This window comes from Dermacentor silvarum, chromosome 9 (genome assembly GCF_013339745.2).
Source record: "Dermacentor silvarum isolate Dsil-2018 chromosome 9, BIME_Dsil_1.4, whole genome shotgun sequence".
In the NCBI taxonomy this organism is placed as follows: Eukaryota; Metazoa; Arthropoda; class Arachnida; order Ixodida; family Ixodidae; genus Dermacentor; species Dermacentor silvarum.
The window spans coordinates 71,168,848-71,187,403 of record NC_051162.1 but is presented as its reverse complement, the minus strand read 5'-3'; the positions used below and the strand labels follow the sequence as shown (position 1 = coordinate 71,187,403).

The window sequence follows — 18,556 nt, the reverse complement described above, 5'->3', positions numbered from 1 at the left end:
AATAGAAAACTTCCTATTCTCTTCAAGTGCCTGCCTGCTGAACAAAAAGGAACCAACATACTACAGCACAACACACAAAACATTTTCCTCCATAGATCTTAGTATAGCGTCCGGCACACTTGTGCCGTATCTGGAGTGGGAAGTCATTAATAACCCGTATGGAAGTGACCACTTTCCTATCGCTTTAAACCTTACAAAGCAGGCTGAATGCCGTACATACGTCCCTCGATGGAAAGTCGATTCAGCTGACTGGACGCAGTTTCGTCAAACAACACATTTGCCCTGGGACGACATCTGTGCACTTGGCATTGACGATGCAGTAGGATACTTTACAATGTTTGTAATTGATGCTGCATCAATATGCATTCGCCAAACAAACGGGTCACCTTCGCAATGACGTATACCATGCTGGAATGAGGAGTGTAAGGAAGCGCGGAAGAAGCATAACAAGGATTGGAATTTCCTACGTAACTCCCCCACCACAGAAAAACTAATTAATTTCAAACGGATTAAGTCACAAGGAAGAAGAACACGCCGCCATGCAAAACGGGAAAGTTGGCAAAAATACATCGGTAGCATCTATTCTAATACAGATGAAAGAAAAGAATGGAACCGAGTAAACAAATTAAAAGGCCGACAAACTCATCCTCTGCCGCTAGAAAATATCCAGGGAGGTACCCTCACAGATCAAGCTGATTTTCTAGGTGCACACTTTGAAAATGTTTCCAGTTCATCCCACTATTCCGACACATTCTTAAGATATCAACGACAAGCAGAGCGACTGCACTTATATCGAAAAAGCACGCGACACGAACCTTACAATCACCCATTTAGCATGGCTCAATTTCAGGCTGCACTTAAATGTTGCAACAAGTCTGCACCAGGGACCGACGGAATAGTATATGACATGATTAAACACTTAAACCCTGAAACTCACAAAACATTCCTGTCGCTTTTCAATGCCATGTGGTTTACAGGTCACATTCCGTCCGCTTGGAAACAAGCCATCGTAATCCCAATTCTCAGAGAGCAAGGACCCTTCTTTAGCCGTCAGCTACAGACCCATAGCGTTGACAAGCTGTTTGTGCAAACTCTTTGAGAAAATGGTAAACCGACGCTTGATTTACTTTCTTGAAGATAACAAAATACTAGATCCTATGCAATGCGGATTCAGGGAAGGTAGATCTACTATAGACCACCCCGTCCGTATGGAGGCGAACATCCGGGATGCCTTCATGCACAAGCAATTCTTCCTGTCAGTATTTCTTGACATGGAGAAGGCCTACGATACTACGTGGCGCTTTGCAATTCTCCGAGATTTGTCTGGAATGGGTATCCGCGGTAACCTGCTGAGCTTTATCGAAAATTATCTTTATAATAAAACATTTGGTGTGAGATTTGGCAACGTCCTGTCACGGACATTCACTCAGGAGACAGGTGTACCTCAAGGTGGGGTACTCAGCTGTACTCTCTTCATCGTCAAAATGAATTCATTGCATACCGTTATACCGCGCACAATGTTTTATTCGGTATATTTGGACGATGTGCAGATTGGATTCAAATCATGTAATCTGGCAATCTGCGAGCGACAAGTACAGATTTCCCTAAAGAAACTGTGTAAGTGGGCAGATGAGAATGCGTTTACTCTAAACCCACAGAAAAGTACCTGCATGTTTTTCTCAAACAAGAGAGGAATATTACAGGATCCCGATATTTCTCTGAATGGAGAACGTCTATCTGTAAGCTCTCAGCATAAATTTTTAGGTATAATCTTAGATTCTAAACTCACTTTTATCCCTCACCTAAAACATCTTAAAGAAAAAAAATTGCCCGCCAATCCACCCTGTGAAGGTTGTTGGAAAGCGAAGCTTTTTACGCCACCCTCACGGTGACTGTGGCGCACTTGATATTTCACACACTACAACGTAACTTTAACCACGGCCTTTATTATTATTTACTTCACAACAATGTTCACTACTGCTTTATGATCAGTGTGATATACACTACTAGACTACCCCATAGTGGGGTAGTCTAGAAAATGAACCGAAGCAGTTACTAGGCTGGAAGGGTTTAGAATGACGTCAACCCTCTTTCAAGCAGCTGCATAAGCTTTGCAACAGCTGCAATCTAATCTTACGGACCGCGCCGAGCCTGTTTCCGTTGTTTTCCCGCAGCCCTTATCATCCATAATGTTGGCTCATCACTTTGAAGCTTGTTTTTGTGGTTTTTCTTGCGAAAACGAGTGCTTAGTTGTGCGCTGAATGCCTGAATTCAAGTAAGCTATACTGCTATACCTGCAATTGTTAGAGGTTCGTCGGGATCGTTTTTTGATTACAACGACGGACACGACAGAACCCTTGGCTGGTATAGGTAGAAAGCTTCGCTTTAAAATGTCTTAAAACAATGAATCTACTGAAGCTTCTGTCACGCACATCCTGGGGAAGTGACATGCGATGCCTCTTGAGCTTGTATAAGAGTCTGATACGATCGCGCCTTGACTAAGGCGCAGTAGTTTATCACTCTGCTGCGCCTAGTGCTGCAAAGATTCTCGATCCTGTTCATCATCTGGGTACATCTGGGTACATCGCCTGGCTACAGGTGCCTTCAGGACTAGTCCTGTAAAAAGCCTGTATGTTGAGTCCAATGAATGGTCCCTAGATCTCCAAAGGATATATTTAGCTTTCTCGTACTTCCTGAAGGTAGAATCAAATGTTGAACACCCATGTCACTCCATTACTTGCGACGAATGCACTGCCAGGCTTTCTCGTAACTGCCCAGCTTTGAGGACTCCTCTGTTCCTGCGCTTGGAAGCAATGGCAGAGGAAGCGGGTGTCCCACTTAGCAAAAGCTTACTAATGGCCCCCACTCGCTTTCCACCACCCTGGGAATGGCAGACCATCCAGTGTGACATCTCTTTTCTACAAGTATCAAAACATGCACCTGGAGCGCATATACGTTCTCACTTCCTCGAACTTCAAGTGAAATACTGCTGCGAAGAATCTTACACAGATGCTTCAAAGTCTCCGTCTGGTGTGGCATATGCAGCTCTGGGAGCATCATTTTTAAAATCGGGTGCATTAAATCCACACACCAGTATATTCACTGCAGAAGCTTTCGCCATACTCACGGCTGTAATACATATAAAGGAGACACATACCACTAAAGCTATTGTGTTCATTGATTCACTGAGCGTCGTTAGAGGCTTAATGCGCTTACAAAAACATAAAAACCCTGTTTTTATTGAACTGTACTCATTGCTATGTACAGCGTACATGTGCAACCACGTCATTGTTCTTTGCTGGGTACCGGGCCACAGAGGCATAGTAGGCAATGTAGCTGCCGACGAAAATGCTACGTCAGTAGCCTATAGTGATACTGATATAAATATGCCCATAGGAGTCACAGACCTCAAACCCTTCATACAAGATCATTTGAGGAAGTATTGGCAAAGCCAGTGGGATACCGAAGTATTAAATAAGCTGCACATCATAAAACCAAAGTTAGGGAACTGGTTATCTGAGAGAACAGCAAGACACAAGGAAGTGCTTCTTTGTAGATTAAGAATAGGGCATACTTACGGCACTTACTCTTTCCTACTCAATGGAAGCGATCCACCGACATGTACAAAGTGTGGCGATAGCCTTACAGTCCTCCAAGTTCTTCTTGAGTGCCCCGAGGTAGAAGCAGAGAGGAAAAAGTATTTCGGTTTCGCATACCATCACCACTTACCTTTACACCCAGCACTTTTTCTGGGCAATGAACCGCTTTTTGATTTTAAAACAGTATTAAAATTTTTAGCCTAAACCGACATCTTAAAAGTCAATTGGTCCGGATACTTCTAGCACGAACTCCTCTTGGAGGCTGCAGCTGCAATAGTCATATCTGTAAGCACGTGCCTACAAGCACTTGCCCCAAAGGGCTTTGTGAGGTACTAGTGCTGGTGTCACCTCCACGACATTCTTCGTCGCACATATTTTATTATCATAGCAAACATCACAAATCATTGCGATCATTTTAGTATATTTATATCCTCAGTATTTTACAGCGATTCATTTTAGGCCCCTTTACAGCCACATTTATCCACCATTCTTAACCCATTTCATGATTTATTAACAGACCATTCATTACTCATCACTACGTGCATGGCGCTCTTTGGCCATATCTGGCCCTTGCGCCAATAAAAACTACACATCAATCAATAATGCCGAGCTGCAGCATGTGGCCAAACTCCCGTTTGGCGATAGCTAGACGGTCCCCAAACAAGCGGCGTGGTCGAGCGGCTTCAGGTGGACCACGAGTGATGATGTGGTGTCTCACAGTATGTTTAGGCGGCTGAGTGAGTTTTCATGGCTTTGTTAACTCCAGAAAATCCGCCCAGATTTTTTCGAACGGAGAGGATGGTATCAGCGTGCGGATGCCCATGGGTGCAAGGTAGGACATGACTCCAGAGATCGGGAGACGAGTCAGAACGTCTGTAAGGCGACCACGCCGCACGCTGACGTCCAAGTCGAAGTAAGAGTTTAAGTCTGAACCGATGATTGCGTGAACCACGTCTGTGATGACGAAGACCCACCGAAAAGCGCGGCGAAAGCCGAATTCGACGGTGAGAGAGCGCAGTCCGTACGTCGCTATAGACGAGGCGTTGGCAGCACGAAGCGACTGCCCTGGTGCCCTGTAACGATCAGCCTTAGTCGAGGGAACCGCATTGATTTACGCGCCTGTGTCTATAAGGAACCGGGCGCTGGAGAACTTGTCGGTTACCATAAAAAGGCGACTGGGACGAAGAGCGAGACCACATGCCGCCGTCAGTGATCTCGGCGAGCGTTTCCCGGCCACGAACAGGGAGGTGTTCACTTAGTAGTTCAGTGTCCGAAATGCTGGTGGTACCAGCAGAGATGTGCAGGGCTGGGACTCCGAGATTGACGTGTGCGCGAAAGATCACGATGATTGAGACGAGGCGAACGGGTCTCCTGAAGGGGGCTCCGGATTGCAGCGATTGAGGCGGCGAGCTCGTCGATGCGAGCCCGGACAGCGGTGACGGATGGGGAGGTCGCCTCATGAACCTGATCGGCGAGTTCCGCCAGGCGGTCGAGAGTGACGTCGCCGGCCGCCGCGAGGATCAGGCAGATAGGCTGGGGAAGGCGTTGGTGGAAAAGCTCGCTAAGCAACGCCGAGCGGGTGGGCACGCCCCGCTCCCCGAGAAGCTGTCGCATCCGGCGCAGCAGTTGGGTGGGACGCCGGTCACCAAGGGCCTCCTCGGTAAGCAGCTGCTGGAAGTGGGTGCGTTCCGACGGCATGCATCTCTCCAGAGCCTTGGTCTTGAGGTGCTGATATGGTGTAGCGCCCATGTGGCTGGACAAGATGCCAGAGAGCTCACCGGCAACATCAGGAGAAAGGACTGAGGCGACGTGGTAGAAGCGCGTTATGACGACTTCTCGCTAGGTACGAACCGCTGTTGAAGAAGCGAATCGTAGCGCTACGTGCGCGGCTACACCCAGGCATGATCGGGCTCAGCAGTCTGCTGTGCAGAGAGCATTAGAAGCCGCAGCTCGCCGTTGACGCCTGGCGGACAGTTCACACCGTTGTCGTCAAAATCGAGGCGAATACACTTTGCCGCGCAGACCCCGTTGTGCGTGGTGCCGAAATTGGAACTACTCTTGCGCCGCTCAACGAGCTTACGCTGTGATTGGGCTGCGTGTGCCGCGCAGGCCTGTGACTTTTTGAGGATGCTGACATCACAAGCCATCGCAGCGGAGGGCGACGAGAGCACTGTTGCAGTTTTTAAGGGCAGCAGAATTGGACAAGCGGTTGTAGCCCAGACAGATGTTTATAGTGCTGCAAGTGCTACTGTGCTGTGCCACTTGTGACCAATTGTGATTGTGTCTGTGCTTCTTACTTTCTTTATCTCTACTTTGATGTCACTTTACCTCCCCCTCCCTTCTATCCCCAGCGTAGGGTAGCAAACCGGATCTTCCCACCTGGTTAACCTCCCTGCCTTTCCCCTTTCTTCTGTCTCTCTCTCCAGCTCGCCCGCTTGATAGAATTTCCCCTTCCACCCCTGCGGGCCATCGGTGGATTATTGTGGCCTTCGACCATCTCACTCGATATGCCGAAATCGCCGCTCTTCTAGCAGCTTCAGTTCATGATGTTGCCTTGTTCATCTTGCGCAGCTTCGTTCTTCGCCACGGTGCGCCATGCGAGCTACTTAGCGACCAAGGGCGTGTGTTTCTTACGCAAGTCGTCCAAGAACTTCTCAGTGAGTGCAATACTATTATCAGCACCACTACAAGCTTTCATCCGCAGACTAATGGCTTGACGGAGCGCTTTAACTGCACACTCGGTGATATGCTTTCCATGTACATAGCCTCCGGCCATTATAATTGGGACTTGGTGCTTCTTTCGTGACATATGCATTGCATACAACACAGCCACCACTGGATTTTCCCCTCTCTTTCTACTATACGGACGTGAGCCATCTTCCATATTGGATACTGTACTTCCATAACACCCCGATGCATTCGAATACCGCCCAGCCTCAGAACTCGCTCATGTATTGAAGAGTGCCGCCAACTCCCACGCTCATCCGTGACACAAGGTCTTTAAATAGAGTGCCTTGACCCGGTTAATCCTGCCCCTACGTTCCCTGCTCGCTCGTTCGCGTGGCTTTCAATTCCATGACAGACCCCCGGTCTCTCCAGCAAGTTAGCAGCGACACATCGCGGTACCGATAAAAGGTTACTCGACACATGGGCCAAATTATCGTGCGATATCATTATATTCGTGCCGTTGAAAATTTTTTGAACCTGCAGCATCTAAAATAATAGAAAAATTTGCAGGCTATAACAACGCACTTTCGCGTTACCAGAATTGCTTATGGAAGTTTTCTGATGTAGCACAATTCAACTAAACGCAACTTCGATAGCGCTCTTGAGAAATCAAGCCACATTTGCTAAATATTAAGGATTTTAGAAAAACACTTCCCCTTTGATGTCAAAGTAAACGTATAGAAAATCTTGCATTGGTTAACGTTCATACTTTCATTGGTGATTAAATGGCGGGTCGTTTATCTCACACAGCACAAGACATTTAGTCAAGGTGTCTTTACTCTTCTATTGAAATATCAGTCTCCTCGGGAATGTCTCAAGGCAGTGAGCTAGGATCCTTATTATTTTGAAATGGATTAGTGATATTTTTAACAAAATTCAAGACGCTGTTCAAGCTGGTCACTTTGCTGACGACTGCGCATGTTTCATGAGGTAAATTGCCACGAAGGACAATTATTGCTTTAATCGCACCTTATACCTATTTTTCCTGGCATCTTTCCATGTCCGGTGGGACATGGAAATGAACGTCACTAAAACTGCTTTCATATCGATAGAAAAAAGTACAGCGACAACATCGCTGTAAAATAGCAGTTCCAGCCAAAAAAGCTAAAAGAGCGCTAGCCAGGTTTAGAACAACCCTTGATGACTTCACGCTGTGTTTTAACAATACGAGGTACCGACATGTCGCGGCGCAGCCCACGAAGGCACTTCTGCTACGCAGCAGAGACAATTCCGTAGTTTCCCAAATCTGGCGAGACAGGGAACGCCGACAGCGGCGTTACAGCAATCATGTTTTAATGGCGCATGAGGTGCGACCCAATTGAAAGCATCGGCACGTGTGAGGACCCTATAAACTAAGCTTCATGTTTAGTGTTTCTCCCGAGGACCACGTCCAAGTACTGAATAATTCAACCTCTGCTTCGGCCCAAACGCCCCGCTTACCAAGTAAAGACTCATTCTATTGCGGGACATATGTAGTGGCAGTTTCTTCTTTAGGGCTCCTCTTAATAACAGGCCATATAAGCACCAAGGAATATTCATAAGTGACTCTACTTTAATAGATTTCGCAGCAATGGCTTGGGTATTAAAAGTGATGGTAAAAGTTTCAGTTTGGCGTTCTCGGCAGAATCCCAGGCATCGCAAATGAATATTACGTCAGGAATTTCCTAGTAGTTTCACTGTTTTTCTTCAGTAAAAGTTCCTAAAATTCAGTCCCTGCATTTTTCTAGAATAAGATATAGTTCAGTTTCGCCGACAAATATTTAACCAAGAGGGAGGAGGCAGTGCCAAAAACCATGACGCAAATACGGGAAGGTGCGGTATTTCAAGATGTCATCGGCACCCGTCTTATCTTTTTATTATTTTCTAGTTCAAGAAGCTCTCGCGCCTGCTCTATTGGAGTGTCAAGTTGCACCGTAAACGCGATAATTATGAGGTTCATTATGTTAAGCAAAACCGCTACTACAACGCGTTTTGGGGCCTCCAGAAGCAAGCTAAGGCATTCTCCCTGTGCAGCTAGTCTATGTGTAGGTTACCTCTTTCCATCTGCTTTACGTCACAGGACATATCAACGCAAAGAGAACAACACCCGCATTTAAACTTGTGGTGCCCAAGAACGCTATAGCTACGGGGGGAAAATTCCTTAAGTAAACACAGACGTGGAAAAAGGAAATGAGAATAGAAAAAAAAAACAATTTGCCGCCGGTAACAGCATAACGCGTTTCTCCTGTATTACTCGAGCGGTGCTTCACCAAATATTCTCCCAAGGCTTCTATCCTCCCGTCTAATTTCTTAGGTATCTGTGTATGTGCACGGTTGAGGATTTTGAAGATTTTTTCAGCTAATTGCGGCGCAGAAGGTGCATAGGTACCGAAGACAATCGACAAAAGGATGGCAGCCGAATAGCAACTTCGCACACGCCAGAATTATAAAAATATAGTTGTACGTATTGTCGCTGTGCCCATGTCAAATGTCGGAGTGTCATCTGAAAGGGCACGAACCGAGACCGATTTTACTTGGTGGTGACAGTAGGCTTGCGAGGATCTCTAACAGCAGCAGCCAATCTTCTATGAAATGTCAGGTGTGCAACAGACAAAAATGTGCTAGGAAGGGGCAAATGAACACTTCCGTAAAATTTTGTTTACACTTTTCTCTAGTGCAATAACAACGCCTGACGCGTGTGGATTCTATTTTCGCTGAGCAAGACTCATGTACAATTGACGATGAATCATATCTCAATCTGAACTTTAATGTGGATACATTTTTTACTTCCCTAACAAAACTGCTTTTCCGTATAGCTCTGCACACCGGCTATACTCAAATCACAACTGTAGCAAAGCATCCGTTGTGATCTCGACGCTCCACCAAGTTATTGCATTTATTTCCATACTATATGCAGCACTTCATTATTCACGAAGGTTATAAAGAAACTTTAACTAGCATATTTTGCACTGAAAGCCCACCTCATGGACGCACAAGGCATGATTGACATGTTTAGGGGTGGACAGAACAATGTTTGGGGACACCAGTGACAATGAAGTAGGGGCTTCGAAAACAATTACCCTTTGATTGGTTTCTGCTTTAGTTATTCTGCGTATAATGGGTATTTTATCGAAGTGGGCTAGTATATAGCCGGGGCGTGTTTGAAAGATATTCCGGGCAATTTTCGCACACTTTCGCTGAAGCTCCAAACAGAAGAAGAAATTGCACAATGGCACAAATATGTGCTGCTCTTCGCTTCTTTTTTGAGCTCCGCAACTTTTTTTAAACTTTTGGCTCTACCATCCACACCCTGAATTTCCCTTATATTCGCACATCCTCTAAATGTTATTGCAACAACTTTACCAAAGTTACATATTCACGACACGTTTACACGACCTCTATTATTATTATACGTACTATTCACTTGATATTTTATACGAAAAACACTCTGTAGCAAAAAATGAAGACAGTGCCGTGTTGGTATGACTTAAAGTTACTGCGACCACAAAAAATGTGTTTTTTTCTGCACTTACGTGTTTCAATCATTTTTATCTTCCTAATCTAAGGGCTTTCAAGTCTTTCACAAAAAATATGCCTTTTTTAGATTTAACCTTATCTTTTCGTTAACACGCAGAGTGTAACAACTTTGCTCAGACGTTTGTTCAATTATCCTAGGGTAGCCAAATGTTTGTTTAATATTGACTATAATGTGATGAGTACACAGTTGGGAATAAAATTTTCCACAACATCAAATAAACACTAGCCTGTAGCCGAGTTTATTTTTTGTATACCATCCTCTGCTGACCAGCTGTGAACTGTAGAACATGTAAAAAGAAATACTGTAAATTTGCGAAACGCATCCTTATGATCTTTCATTAAACACCATCTTACGTAAGCCACAGCGAATTATATTGGAAATATCCGTTTTTGTATTTGTTTTGTTTGACCTTTAGTTTGTTCCCATTTTAATATGAAAGTGGAAAACTCAAAAACACACTTGTGTATCCAATGAAAGCCTAATAATTGACAATAATATTTCGTTTAGGTGCTGCACCGATTGACTTATTGAACCCGCTGGTCAAGCCTATAAATCGCTTAGCCTTTGGGATGTCAGTGGTTACCGATGGCTGGTTTGATATTCATCTCTATGTATTGCTACGTTGTAGTGACGGTGAAGAGCTACGCAGTGTCAAAACAGTGCCAAAGCGGCAAAAAAAATCAGAAGCCCCTCCCCTGTCGAGGAAATTGGGGTAAGCGAAGCTTGTCTTGTGTTTCTTCGGTGTTGCTCTCAAAGAACTGCAGTGACGAGTACCAAGTTGTGGTTGAACCACAACCAATCACACGCACTGCAGCTGGCTCCGAAGTTCCCTTTGAGAAAATCGGGTTGAAACCTGGCCGCCGCACCGGGGAAGTTGGCGCTATTGTTGCCGAGGCATGCACCACCGTTGTCGGGTTCCTGGAGGGCAAGACGACGCGGACGTTTGGCCTCAACATCGCACTCCCTCAGCTCAGAATCCGCGGCTCTTCACCGACGTTTCGCCTCGGCTTTCGAAATCTCACGCTAGAATAGGCACGTCGACCACGAGCCCTTTCCCGAGCGCGTTCATTCTGGATGGATTTCTAAACATCACTTGAAAATTAAATCTGTCCGTAACGTAAGATAATGAATGAATGGCTCATACCCCCTTAAGCAATGGAGCATACCCCGTAAACGTGGCCTCCCCATTACGACGACAGAAGAGAAGTGAAATTTTATGCTGAAATGATTAGCGCCAACGCAGCCAGCTGTGGAAGTAGACGACGACGACGAACGCCATAGCAGTGGCACGAGTGCGTACCGAGCACGAGCACGAGCGGAAACCGAGGAGCCCCTACGATCCACTTCGACGACGACGCTCGAGCCAGTGCTGATGATGATAATTTTGTGCGTACATGCTCGCCACTGAAATCTTTGAGTTATAAGAAGCTTCTCTTGAAAACTTGAGTGTCATTCCGCTCTGTGAAGGTGGATGACCAGTGAAGCTTGTCATCCACCTTCACACCTGCTGATTACCTGGATCTACCTGGTGATTGACTGTTGCTCCGGTGAAACATTCCTAGTTTGCGAGATCGGGGCCACATGGTGTGTTCGCATTTCTTTCCGCCTCGCGGTTCTCGGTTCTAGCGGGCAGCACGCTTACGCTTGGCGATGCGGCCCGCTCATCGTCGGTGGTCTCTTTCCGCCGCCGTCGCGCCCATTCCCTTTTCTGTTCACGCCGTCTTTCATGGTACACTCTAAGAAAAATCCCGGGGAAAACGGGAGTAACTGGGCTGTTAGTCCTAAAAAGTGCGCTTTCGTCCCTCAAAAGGAATAACTGCAGGAGTGTGCGTGCCGTGTGCAAATTTTGGGGAGTAAGTGTTTAGTCCCTGGTCGAAAAGAGAGCAATGGCAGGACGAACGGCAACAGTTACTCCCCAAGCATTTCGCTGTTTTCGTCCGCGTCGTGGAGAGGTGCGTCGAAAACCGTATTGTCTATAAATCGTGAATATTTTGAAGTTCGTGCGCTGTCTATTGAACTACATGCAAAGCAGCACTTTGTCTGTTCTTGAGAAAATTGTGTGAAATTTAAAATGTGGAGTGTGAAGACACATGGAAGTCATGTGCAAGCCATAAGTGAACGATACACATTAAACGCGCAAGTCATCGATGGACTGCCACATGTTCTTGGTCAATAGTACCTAAGTTCCAACCGTTCCAAGGAGATTACGAACTTAAGTGAAGCGATATGTAGCTCAAACTGGGCACGCTAAGTGACAGATAAGTTCGCCTTCTTTGTCGTCTTGCGTGCCCCGTATACGCTCGCTACACATATGTACGTACACCGCGTAATGTCTCATCGCGTAATCGGGCAACTTGTTGCAGTCACATGGTTGCAAGTACACAGAGCGTTAGACTCTCCCCGCATAGCATGCACAAAATGCCGAGTCTCTTGCAATGCCCCACCTGCGTTTTGATCCATAACTGTCTCTCATTATCCTACCTCGCCAAGCGAGCTACCGTGTTATAGTGGGTAGGGTAACCGATTTGTGAGCGAGGGGACGTGAGTTCGAATCCTGCTGCGGGAGCGTTTTTTTTGTTTTTTTTGTCACCTCAATATATATAGCTTCTTTTTTCTTTCTTATCAGCGTGTAAATGGCTAATTTCGTCAATCGCATCCTTGCGGAGCATCGGAAAAAATGACCGTTACTCCCTTGAGGGGCATCGGAAAAGAGCAACTGTTAGTCCCCTTGATGGAGTAACCGCATGGGGAGTAACAGTTCATCCCCTCGCAGTTACTCCCCAAAAGGACGAATGGTTGTAGCAAGTCAGTTACTCCCCAAAAGGACTAACCTCGATACACCATTTTGTCCTTTTTTTCTTAGAGTGTAGGCACGCTGTTCTGCAGACTGTACAACACGCGGCCTACCCATTGTACAGTCACAGCAGAACTGCAGCAGAACAGTCACTGCAGAACGTACAGAATGACGTCAGGACACAGAAGACATTCAGATTGGTAGGCACTAGTTTGAATGCGCGGGATGGCGTATGCGTGTATGGTGCGAACGTAGACATGGCCGACGCGGGTCAAAGTGTAGTATGTGTTCTTATCCACCTAATAGATTATAAGGGTTGTATTTGTACCCAAGATATGAAACTTATTTTTGCAAATTGGCGGAGTGCCTGAAGCCTGCTTCATCACCGGCGCGGGTCGATCCAGTATTGCAATATCTTCGCGTTCGGCCTACGGCTTTTGGTCTACGGGCATTGACGCGCAGGAAACTAGCCGTGAAAACAGTGAATCACGAAACTAACTTTTTCTCGGGGGTAAACTTGTGGCCAGCAAAACAAGCTACACTCAAGCACAACGATAGCGGCAAGCAAAGTTGGCGATCGCCGAAAATCTTGTCTGCGAATCAAACGCATTGGCCTTTATACATGACTCGTCGAAAGTTCCATGGTAATCACTCGAGCCAACGTGCCTTCCGAAAACTACTACATAACTCGTGTCGCGCATGCAACCTGATTATACAAGGTTCAGCGAGACCATACATAACATACATACATAACATAACATTAGCTCCTCCAAAGGGTTTCTTAGAGGTCGGAGCGGCGCAGCGTCGACAGCGAAACGAGGCACAGACACAGACGAGCGCCGTTGCGAGCAAAAGCGCTGGACCCACTAGCGTCTGGCAAGAGTAGAGCTGGAGCCACTAGCGTCTCTCTACGCTACAAAATGAATGATGGCATTCGAGAAAGTTCCAAATCACACAGGCGCGTCTTGCGTGAGCGGTAATATTTAACATTTCTTATCCATTGAAGAATGCCTCTGTAGGAAGATAAACAATTACGCGTGTCAATGACCGCCTCTTCGCCTCGTCCCGATGCTGCAAGCCAACACCAAAGCGAAAACAAAGCCATCCGTGGTAAGGAGAATAACAACAGTCCTAAAGTTCGTCAGCGGGCGTAGAAAGGCAAAAGACGCACCACGCGGACGAGTTTACGTGGTGCACGGCGCCGCTGTGTTTGCGTAAAGGCTGTTTCACATGCTGCGACTGGAGCGAAAAAAAAATCGGTGCGGTCGCACGCCTCGCAATGTGATTTTTTGAGGGCTCAATTCACATGATTGCGATTTCAACAATGCGACTAAGGTGGCGCCCAGGGTTGCTTGCTGCCAGGTTTTGTCTCGGCATAATTTTTTTCATGTAATGAAAAAGACGTGCACGTTATAAGATAAGTGAACTCTGTTTATTAGGAGCAAATAATATGTGTGTTTTGTAATTTAAACGTTTTTAATTTTAAATTTGTTTTGGAGTGCGCATCGGCGGTTCTATGCATGACGTACGTAAACAGCTGTTCGCAGCTGGTTGTTGAGCGCCGTGTGTTGTCTCATGTGCCTTTTATGTGTCACTCGGCCTGCTCTACAACAACTTGCAAGATGGTCTATCATACAGCTAGCTTCACCGCAAATTCAGTGTTCGGAATTCGGCAGCAGCTACGTTTTCATGTCAGCGCAACGAGATCCTCACGCTCCCCGTGCTCAGCGTCAGCTTCTGAAGAATGGAGTATTCGAAAACAAATTGACTCTGTTTATTCAAGCCACGGAGTTAAATATGCTATCATAGAAAATTTATTACGATAGCCTGCTCGCTTGTCATGTCAAATTTAATAAGCAAGTGAGTTAAGATAACCTTTCAAGATACATCGGGAATGTTACGCGTGGGGAAACCGACAGGAAAAGAATGCATCTAAACGGTCGCGCGTTCAGCGCAACGTTGAAACTTCGGGTACATTTCAGCCTTGTCATTTACCCTTGCAGAGGTTGCAATTATTTAAACTGGTCCGTACGCGCGATTTTTGTATGCTACTCAAGAACTTTAAATTGTGACGACCCAAAAGGTCATGTCGTCTCGTGGGGATCGATCACCTCGTAGTATTGGGAACTCGCATAGGTTTGTCTACAGCCCACGAAGCAAAGGTGAAAATGCACTTCGTTTGCTACGTAGCACATCAACGAACGCATAGAAATTGGAGAATTTAATCTGCGGCACAAGTTTTTAATTCTCCCTTCGCGTTCGTTCCGGATTCAGCAATCCACCTGCGCGCGCATTGCACTGCTTGAGCGAAACGCTATTTTCCAAATCAGACCATGAAATAGCTCTCGGTGCAATTTCTACGGAAAATCGCAGCGATCGTGTCGACGTTGCGACGCTGCGACCAACCGGTTGGTCGCAGCCGAAAATCGCAGAGTAGGTACTGCGACTGCGATTTTCGTTGCATGCGACGAAAATCGCACTTCCGGTGCGATGAATCACATCATGTGAAACAGCCTTAGCGCCGTCTCGCACGACCTCATATCAAGTACGCTAATACGTCAGATCATCTTGTAAAGTCCAAAATAGCATCGCAAAAGTTCCTCACTAAGGCCTCGTCGGCGTATCGGCGGGCAAACCCAAGCACGATCGCCGGGCTGGTATCCCGCGTAGCGTCGTAGAAGAGTGTAGCGTCGTTGGTCAGTTTTTTGCTGGCTCTTGATGTGCAGACGGGCAAGTTGTACTTCCTCGGCGCACTCTAGATAGGCGGCGACGTCGAGATTTTATTCGTTGGTAACGTGTGGCAGCTTCGCGTCGAGAGTCGTAGTCTGGTTCCTTCCGTAAACCAGCTTGAACGGCGCGATCTGAGTTGCTTCTTGCACTGCCAAGTTCTACAGCTGGATGATTTTGTCGCGCAGCATATCGTCGACTTGTTGCTGTATAGCTTCTAATTCTCGTTACCAGACTCTTAGGGGCTCTGGCGGAGTGGTCGAGGGCAATCTTCAGCTATTATGTGATGCGTAACAGTTGGCCGTTCTCGAATCTTTGATGACGCCGCACAGCAATTTTTGTGCCTGTGTAGAAGACTTCGGAGCGTATCCTGTAGAAGCCTGGGAAGATTTGTATTTATGTCAAAAGCTCGGTCTACAATTAGGGAAGTCGAAGTAAATGTGGCGGAACCCGATCGGTAAAACGTATTGCTGGGTTCGACAATATCATCGATTTACGCGATCGCCGTGGTCTTGTTGATATGGTTAGACTCCTGGATAAAATGTATCAGGATTATTTTCGCTTTTTTCCCTGCAGTCTAGCGATCCCTCTTGCGACGAAAATTTCACGATCCGGCAGTAGAAGTTGGTCGCCATCCATGACACCTTCTACGTCTGCGGGTGTTTCAGTGCTGACGGAAATGACGGCCTTGGGGCAAGGCGGGATGCTGACCCCGTGAGACGTCGCAGACGATGGCGCCCGAAGAAACTGTTCGGAATTGTCAGGTTTGTCAAAGCACTCACCCATCAAAGTCGGCAGCGCCTCTGCAACCCTGGAGGTATCTCTGGCGGCCATCGTCAACTTCATCGGCCGCATTTTATTTACGGCGCGCTCAAGTGCATGTGCATTCGCATGGGCCTCGTTACTCGTGTTGCGTGCTGCAAAGTCAGAAAAAATAAAAATAAAATATAGCTTCTTCTGCTCCTGCCATCGGCCTGAACGGTTCCTTGTTCTTTCGCTAGCCGACTCACGCATTGTTACAGTGGACCTAACCTCGGTCTCTGTAGTATCCAACAAAAGTTTTGGAAATGATTCCCGCTGACAACGCTATAGACGACGGGGTAAATCTACTAGTTCTGCTAGACATGTACTGTAAATCGATTTAAGTGTTCGTCATGATATCAATGACAACGGCTAGAACCTCGGAAATACTCGACACACTGTTCGCAGCCTACGGCTACCCTGAGGAAATTGTTACCGACAACGGCCCAAGATTGACTTCGGATGACTTCGAAGAGTTCATGAGGCGCAGGTGGGTCAAACACACAAGGACACCTCCGTATCATGCCACTTTGAATGGAGCCGCAGTGAGACTGGTAAGAACAACCATGGAAGGTCTCCTAGTGCAGGTTCTGAGTCATGAAAATGCTGGAGTTAAGAATTCAATACAAGAACGCTTGAACATATTTCTATTTTTATATGGAAACACCCCGCACTTGCAGACTTTACGGACACCTGCTGAAGTTTTCCTCAAGCGTCTGCTTCGAGTTACATTGTCTCTTCTCAAATGAAGTTTTGCAGGGGACATGGTGGAGCGTCTGAGACGAGACACGAAACAACGTAACGACCAGAGAGGATCTGCAGAATTCTTCTCCGTTGGCAATGGAGTGTACGTAAAGACCACACGTGGCGAGCCTGTATTGTGGCAAGAAGGTACTGTTGAACAAGTTGTCAGCCCAGTCACGTACATGAGTATGGTTCATGGTCGAATACAGTTCACTCTCGTTGATCAATTTCGGCCAGAAAAACTACCGTACGGACTGAAGCCACCAATAATGCCACATCACTGAAATGTCAGGAGAATCAAGGAGAGGGACCAGTCTAGGAGGCTCAGAAGTGCCAAGGGATTCCGACGACGAGCAGACCCTACAAGTCTTGCCTCTAAAACCACCACAAGACCCACGGACAGTTGCAGCAGGAGGGAATCCAGAGCTCAACGAGACCGCGTCTAACTCCGCAGCAGATGAGGAGCCTACCCCTACACGTAGCCAGTCATCAGCAGCATTAATTAGTGCGACGAAGCACCCGTGTGCGAAACCCTCTCGAGTGGTACACTACCGAATACTTCAAGAAGAAGAGCCAGTAGAAGTTAAAATGACTATTGTTTCACTAAGAAGGCAGGAATATCCTATCTGTTATCAGTACATGCACACAGAAAGAACCTCGCGAATACCCGCCAAGTACCTCGAGCGTCCAGTCGCGCTGCAATCTTGCGTGTATTCGTGGGCTATTTTCACGCTCCGAAAAACACTTTTACGTAGGGCGTATTGAGCAGCAGAAAGCATGTATCGGGAATTTTTCGTGTGCCTCTCCAATGTTCTCATTCACATTTTCATATATTTATAATATGTGAGAATTCGAATAATTATTTAGGACTAATTATATAATTAGGTGGAATTCCAAAAATAACCTGAGTATCTCCAAGCGACGGCAAAGAACACTACATTGGTTTTGTCTAGCTACTTGGCATTTGCATATTTCTAAATCTTGGTGCATGATAGTTGGGACACCCTCTATATGCATCACCGTACATTCAAGAATACTGAGCATGCTTGCTTATAATTGAAAATGTACAACAGCATTTGCGTCGTGCGCGACTACGATAAATAATTTTACAATACATTTGGCGAGTTCAGTGCAGAACATTAGCTCGATGACAGCGATCTTTGGGGGGAAAAAGAAAACCGGCAAAATGGAAAACGGCGCATGTCAATGCAAGAAACAAGGCTTCAATGCTCAGAATCGCTTTGTTGTTAAAATATAAAAGCTTGCAAAATATTTATAAAACAATTCTAGCTTTTCGCGAAAGTGCAATTGAAGTCTTTTGCGTATGAAAAGGTGTTTCTTCTTTGTAGATTCGTAAGTTTCGCAAAAGTTGCTATGCCGCAATTACCTCTTCCTCGAGCCTATCTAAGCGTATGTTATTATAATAAAACATGTCCCGCGACAACAAGAAGCTGGCATTTTTCAATTCTTCCAGCAGCGCCATTCTGCCATCTGCCGACCGAATTTGCCGAAACCATCGGTCGGAAAACCTCCATTGTTCCATTTGACGGGGAGCATACCTATTTAAATAAAACAGCAGAAGTAAAATCATGCCTTCCAATCACATAGACATGGCATATTCGAGTATTGGAGCATTCTTTTACATGG

At 46.3% G+C, this 18,556-nt stretch overlaps 1 long non-coding RNA gene and 1 pseudogene across 1 annotated transcript in view; one reads left to right on the top strand and one right to left on the bottom strand.

Moving 5' to 3' along the window:
- Positions 1-18,556, bottom strand: part of LOC125940353 (uncharacterized) — a 244,257-nt gene that overhangs the window by 43,946 nt on the left and 181,755 nt on the right. The gene's annotated exons all lie outside the window — the stretch shown is intronic.
- LOC119465385 (U2 spliceosomal RNA) lies at positions 12,895-13,074 on the top strand (annotated as a pseudogene).